At 39.1% G+C, this 7,608-nt stretch overlaps 1 protein-coding gene across 1 annotated transcript in view; it reads right to left on the bottom strand.

The window, feature by feature from the left end:
* The window catches only part of LOC145291522 (tubulin monoglutamylase TTLL4-like), a 73,463-nt gene extending 66,683 nt beyond the window's left edge, over positions 1-6,780 (bottom strand). Inside the window, exon 1 of the mRNA XM_080137509.1 lies at positions 6,630-6,780. The gene's annotated coding sequence lies outside the window, so the exon portion shown is untranslated. The remainder of the gene's footprint in view (positions 1-6,629) is intronic.
* Between the last annotated feature and the right edge of the window lie 828 nt (positions 6,781-7,608).

Genomic DNA, 7,608 nt, shown 5'->3' on the forward strand with positions numbered 1-7,608 from the left:
ATCTGAACTGTTCAGACTGAATTCTATGCTCTTTCATAGAAGATGGCAATGCTTTAATCTGCAAAAAAGTGACGACGATGATTATCTAACGTTCGCGTCCGTGGTAAATAAACACTGCGATGATTTCTGTCTATCTGACATATCGGCAGATGACTTCAAGTGTTTAATTTTTGTGCATTATCTAGTCTCATCCAAAAACGCTGAGATTAGACAATGTGTTCTCTCTAGACTTGAGAGCAAATAGGGCCTCACCCTACCGAAGTTGTCAACGGGTAGTTTGCGTAAGGAACAACTCAAGATATGTCAAGGAGTCAGGCGCAACATTCATTAGAAGGACGACCTTCAGACTGGAAAAATACTCACCCCGAAAAAGCAAAGCTGGAAGTAAGAAAACTCAGGTTACACCTAATAAGTACCACCCAGTCACAAGACCCAGATACCCTACAAGCCTGTGCTATTGCTGCGGTGGGAAACATTGGTTGAGTCAGTATTTTTACAAATATAAGTACTGCAACGGATGTGGCAGGAAGGGCCACAAAGCGACCCAGTACAGGAAGAACAAGGTCAAGAACAGCATTCGACAGATTAGATCCGACTTGAATTCGGATAACAACTAGCGCAAATATGTCACGGTTAACATCGCAAATAAAACTGTGCATCTACAATTGGATTCCAGATCAGACCTGTCCATCATTAACCTTAAGACGTGGAAAAGGTTAAGGAAACCAACCATGGAGAAGACGAACAAATCAGCTCGAGCTGTGACAGGCGATAAAGTAGAATTTGAGGGAGAGCTCACACTTAAATGACCTTAAATGGTATTACTAAAATAGTGAAAGTGTATGTACATAGGACATCTGAAAACCTGTTTGGTACTGATTGGATGGAGCGATTCGAATTGTGGGACGAACCTATGAATAAATTCTGTCATAGGGTAGAAGACTTGTCTACGGGAGCGCAACAACTGAAGCCGAGTTAAAAGAGGAATTTCCAGAAGTATTCTCACCAGGACTAGGAAAATGTACAAAGGCTATAGCAAGATTCGAACTAAAAGAAAACACTCTGCCCGTTTTCAAGAAAAAACGAAACGTCCCATTTGCAGCAACAGAGAAATCGGAAAAGGAAGCTCCAAAGGAATTTGCCAAAGGAGGCAAAAAAACTGAAACTGCAAAGCTAAAAAACCCGCGCCAAAAGAATTCCCCAAGCCAAAGCAACATTTTCTACACGTGTATAGGATTACACCCAACCCAAACACACCAACAGCAGTCTCACCAGCAGAAACAATGTTTGTGCGGAAAATGAGATCCGTTTTTGACAAGCTCTTACCCAAACAGTCGAGGCCACTAGTGACCACTTATGTACCCAGTAAACGTTTCATACCAGGTGAAAGAGTGTTTTTCAAAAGTTATAAAAACAACACATCATTCTGGGAGGTAGGTACAATTACTAAGAGAGTCGGTGACATGGTATATATCATCCAATGACCAACATATACCCACAAACGTCACCAGAAACAATTAAGAAGATGTCGATCAGTTGAAACCAGCGACAGTCCACCATTGGAAGATGAGCCGATAGACACTGTCTTCGAAACTTTTGATCTTGAACTTCTTCAACCAACACCTGTACTACGGCGATCGTTCCATAAGAGAAAGGTTACCAAGCCATTGATGGTAAATCCTAAAAGGAAGAGGTACTGACAGCTTTTATGAACAAAAAGCTTGGGAGGGGGTATTGGAGACACCCCTCCATGGGATTAATGGACTATCATGATGTCACTTCCTCTGGTGACGTCACTTCCTCTGGTGACGTCACTTCCGGTATCGAGTACCAGTGCTCAGAGTCTGAGATTGGCACACGACCAAACAGGTCGGGTGCACACGCCCCACCATTGAGGAATAGTATTGTTTAACTCACTTTGCCTATAATATATGTGAATACATGTTCGTTTCATAAAAATCCTGTGTTCCTTTGTTCTTATTACCATTTAACCCCATAACAACTGGCGACGACGGAAGCCATCAGGAAACTCATCAGAGATGCCCCATGGGGAAATATCTTTTCTCTTACCCCTGAACAATGTGCAAATGAGACCACTGAATGATTCAAAATGGCAATTGAAGCATGTTCTCATATGGAAATTCCATAGCAAACCCCATTCTTTCCAATGGTATACTTCTACTTGTGCAGCTGCCATTGAACAAAGGCAGCATGAATACTGCAGATATAACCGTACAAACAGACAAAAGTTTATAGAAGCTAGAAGTAATTGTAAGAAGAAATAGTGACAGCTAAGAGAGAGTATACTGAAACCACCAGAAAACGCATCGAAGTACAGAAATTAGGAACCTGTAAATTCTGGAAAATCTACAACAGTGTAGTAAATAATGGGTAATTGACAATTCCCCTAATATCTAACAATCATGATGTTGTTTGCACGGCAACCAAGAAGGTTAACCTGCTTGCCAGTCGGTTTGCTTCAAACTCCACATTGAACCCAGCAAACCACTCCCTCCCTGACTTTCCTTTATGGACAGACACCACAGTAGAAGATCTGAAAATCACCCCTTCTCATGTGCATGATATCATAAAAAACCAAGACCCCCCCTCAAAAGCATGTGGACCCGATCTCATCCCAGCTGTGCAATTAAAAAAATGCTCTGCTGAGGTGGCTTCAGTCCTCTCCAAACTACAACAAATGCTTAAACGAATTTTGCTTTCCTGACTGCTGAAAAACTGCTTCTGTGGTACCAGTTTACAAGAATTCTGGTGAAAGAACTGACCCATTAAATTATTTTCCCATTAGCCTCCTCCTGATTTTCACCAAAATATTTGAGTCCATAATTAGCCAAGTTCTAGTCCATCACCTTACAGTTGCTAAACTTCTGACCGACCAATAATATGGATTTAGGCAAGCCCATTTTACAGCAGATATCCTAACTGTAATCTCTGAATATATATACCATACACTGGACAAAGCAGGGAAGGGTAGTCTGGAAACCTTAGATATATCTAAGGCTTTTGACAGGGTTTGACATGATGATCTCATGAAAATCAGATTATACGGTATCACTGGACGAATACTTAACATTATTAAATTCTTCTTTAATAAGAGAAAAATCCAGGTTTTCCTCAATGGTCATACATCTAAACAATGATATAAATGCAGGAGTACCTCAGGGATCGATCCTTGGACCCTTATTATTCCTAATATTCATAAATGACTTCCCTGATAAAATTGTCCATAAGATGGGTATCTTTGCTCTATAACAGGCATGAGGGGAAAACAAATGAGCACATATCTAAGGAAATAGCAGAAACCCTAGAGGAAGACCTTAAATCTGTAGTGGAATGGGGAAAAAAATGGATGGTCACATACAATGCTGCCAAGACTAAGCTTGTTTCTTTCAATAATTACAAGAAACCTTCTCTTGCACCAATAGCAATGGCCAAAAACACATTACCTGAAAGTACTTCTTTTAAACTCCGCAGCTTACGTTCACAGAGAACATGAGTTGGAAAAGATACATTGAGAGCATTGCCAGGGCCACTGCAAGAAAGGTGGGCTCTCTCTACCATGCTAGAAAGCTACTTATGCCTGAAAGTATCCTGTACCTCTACAAGACCACCATTTACCGATGTATGGAGTATTGTTGTCACATTTGGGCTGCTGCATCCGCTACTAGTCTCTTGCTCCTGGATAGAGTTCAAAAGAGAGTTGCCAACCTGACACACACACACACACACACGAACACATGCACACACATATATATATTAATTGTCAGCATAGTTCTTGGCAATACCCAAAGACACTATCGTCATCCCAAAATGGCCCCCTACCAAGGCCAGGGATCATGCTATAGAAGAAGAATAAACACAATAAACGATATGGATTTTGTGGGTCAGCTTATCTAGTATAGAAAAATCATGCTACTTTGGAGTTTTTGCGGATGCTTAAACAACATTCTCTTATGCATCATATGCATAGTCTACCTTAAAAGCAACAGGAATGGCTGGTTACTTTTAATGCATCTAAAGCCAAGCTTCTATCTTTACATCATCAACGTTCTGATCCCCATCTGGCATCAATTGAAATGAATGGCTCTCATCTTGGGGGAGGCCTCATGTTTTGACAAGCTTCTGGGCTTGATCTTTACTCCTGATCTTAAATGGAACACGTACATCAAATCTGTTGCCAAGGCCACTGGAAAAATGGTGGGATCTTCTTCTATTGATCCAGTAGATATCTCACTGCTGATGCATTTCTCTATCTATATAAGATGGAGTACTGTTGCCACATCTGGGCAGGAGCTGCTAGAAAGGACTTATCCTGCCTTGACTTAAATAGACTTCATAGCCTCATAGGAGATGTCCTTTTCTCTTCCCTGCAACCTCTATCTCACAGAAGAGATGTTGCAAGTTTGTCTCTGCTTTATAGTTATTTTCATGGCAAGTACTCGACTGATCTTCAATCTATGGTCCTCCCCCCTCGCCAAACTTTCACAAGAAATACTCGTCTAGCTGAAAACACTATCAATAATTCCCCCCACTCTTTATCTGTGTCTAAACCTAAATGTAGATTCCATGAACAAAGCTTCTTTCTTAGAACTGCACGCCTGTGAAATTGTCTTTCGCTTTCCTGCTTTCCAACTGACTACAATATGGTTGTCTTCAAGTCCAACATAAACAAGTTCTTGATGAGCCGTTCCACTTAAGTTAACAAATTTACCGAATTTCCATTACTAACGATTACTATATTGTCCAATTGACTACTGTACACTCTTACCCCTTATCCTCGAGTGGTCTCTAGGCTTTGATAAGTGGTTATGCCTAAAAAATAAAAAGGAACAAAACAAAGACAATATATTTAAGATACCACATTTATTTTATATGAACACAGATAGGTTTGCTTACAATTAAACTCTACGGATAAACCACATACATACTCATACATCTAAGAATGTCTGAAAAGAGTGGGTTATAGGGCAAGGTTGTTTGCTGTTTTTCACTTCCGGTTTATACTCTGCAAACGGGACGACTGTAACAAGCAAGATATGGTCCATTTCTGATTAATGATCATCTTCCTCTTAGATAACATGAAAGTCCTCTCTTCACCCATGTTAAGAATGGCGTTCTTGTTCACTTGACAATGTCTAATTATCTAGCCAAATGGACAGAATAAACTGGAAGTTAAAAAGAGCAGACAATCTTGACTATAACTAAAGAGTTTTAGCATGTGTAGAAAAGTTGAGGGAATGTGTCTTGCATACCTTAGATTTTAGGTACATATGTTGTTGGAGGTACAAGTGACTAGGAATGGGTCATGTAGTGCATAGAGTGAGACAAAAAGGAGAGAGAATCTTTCTGTGCTTCAGCTCAATTTAGCGCCACCTAGTGTGGCAAAAAAGGAGATCATTAAAGGTCTGGTGTATATGTGCAGATGAATGTGTTAAAAGGTAGATAACCCATTTAACTTGTTTTAACAGTTTTCCCTTTTTACATCATTCCATGTCGGCTACTTAATGCTTCATAAACAAAGCTACCGTTTGAACTAGGAGCAAAGTGTAGTACTTGTTCTGAGACTACATTTCCCCTTTTCTGACCTTGTTCAGTAAAAGAGTAATCCTTCCAAACTGAGACAATTTTTATTTTTATTTTTATTCCAATCCAGAATGCCTCATTTTGAGGAGCTGGATTTTCCACACATTACAATTGATAAAAGTCTGTTCAAATGGGAAGGCAGGTAAATCGGGACACAATTTATAATTCTTACTGTAATTAAAATCTACTGAAAAACGAAGAAGCATATAAAATTTCTTTCATAACTCAAACATGAAAAAGCTGATGTTGTTAATAACTTTGTCAATCAAGTTTTATATAATCTTCTAGAGTAGGCCTGTGCGTTTATGTGTGTGTGTGTATGTTCATGTGTGTGTGTGTGTGTATTTATGTATCTGTTTTATATGTGTATGTATTTACGTGTGTGTGTTTATGTGTGTGCGTGTGTGTGTGTGTGTATTTATGTGTTTGTGTGTGTGTATTTATGTGTGGATGTGTGTGCCCATGTGTGTGTGTTTGTGGGTGTGTGTGTTTATGTTTATGTGTGTGTGTTTATGTGCATGTGTTCGTGTGTGTGTTTATGTTTGTTGATGGCGTGTGCATGTGTGTTTATGTGTGTGTATACATTTATATGTGTTTACGTGTATATGTGTGTTTATGTGTGTTCATGTGCGTGTGTGTGTGTGAATAGGAGCAGGGGAAGTAACTCTGCTTCTATCGCTTTACTTTCATCTTTATGAATTACTTACAAAAGGAACCTGAAGGAGTCTAACAAATACACCAGCTAAAACCTTGTGAAACTAGCCATCACCCCCATCCACGCTAAATAAAAAATAAAAAAGTTCAAAATATGTCAATAATTTAAGTGGGGAAAATTACTACGCTTAAGAGTAGCATGAATAACGTGTTAGTATCAGGAAAATATAAGAAAAACAAAAAATGAGAAAAATAAATTGTTAATCACTTATCCTGTTTTAATGACAACATACCTTGTGCCAGTCTAAGTTAAGCTTATCAAATATTAGTTTTTGCTGACGGTGTTTGGCGAAACAAAGATTCTGTTTACTTACATCTTGTCTTGTTTGGACATTTGCTTTTCGTAAATCAACATTAACAAACAGGCAAACTTTGAGCTGGAGTAAGTCAACACTGACATTTTCAGAGGCACGTTAAAACTTGTTTCTCATGATTTATCATACTTATTCTTACTCTCTCTCTCTCTCTCTCTCTCTCTCTCTCTCTCTCTCTCTCTCTCTCTCTCTCTCTCTATTCCATCACCCTCTCTTTCTTCCTCTCTCTCTCTGCCTCTCCCCCTCTCTTTACAAGAAAAAGCAATACAGATAGTATAGATTGATTCTAGCACTTATATTTCCTAAGTAATAAATATTTAATATAAAAGTGCAACAACAAACACATTATTAATGAAGTCACTCCCTCCTATCCCCTCTCTATTACTCATTATTGATTTTATCTTCTATTCTATATTAATAAAAAAAGTCGATTTTTTCCTGATCACTTCTGACGCTATATGAAAACAATGAGGTCATCATTCCTATGCAAATCCTTCACACTCACCATTTCTAGCAAATACAGGGTGGAACGATAAAATTGTCGCACTAGAAAAGACGACATGATTCCATTTCCGTTTAATAAAAACTGTTTTTCTGTTTTGGGCCAGTTGTGTACAAATCCCGAGAGTGATAGGAGCCTTCTATCATGTCTGAAAGTTACACAATGTTCAACAAATGAGATTGGAGATGCACTGCTGTACAACTCATGCTCTCTACCAATCCAAGTTATGATAACAGGACCATTGCCAGCACCCTTAAAATGCATCGTTGGATTACCATGAATAACAGGAACATGCCTAGGATGATGAAATCAAAGTTTCTGGCCATGGTTATGGTCTTTGGTGTGGTTTAAAGTGAGGGCCACATCATGCCACCTCACGTTTTTGAAGTCTGCTTGAAAGTCAACACCAAATGTATCTGGATGTGCTGAAGATTGTGGTGATCCTTTGGTGCAATCAGGTGGCTGAAGGTGCTTATA

The sequence above is a fragment of the Euprymna scolopes genome, chromosome 12, assembly GCF_053919585.1.
Source record: "Euprymna scolopes isolate OS-2025 chromosome 12, ASM5391958v1, whole genome shotgun sequence".
In the NCBI taxonomy this organism is placed as follows: Eukaryota; Metazoa; Mollusca; class Cephalopoda; order Sepiida; family Sepiolidae; genus Euprymna; species Euprymna scolopes.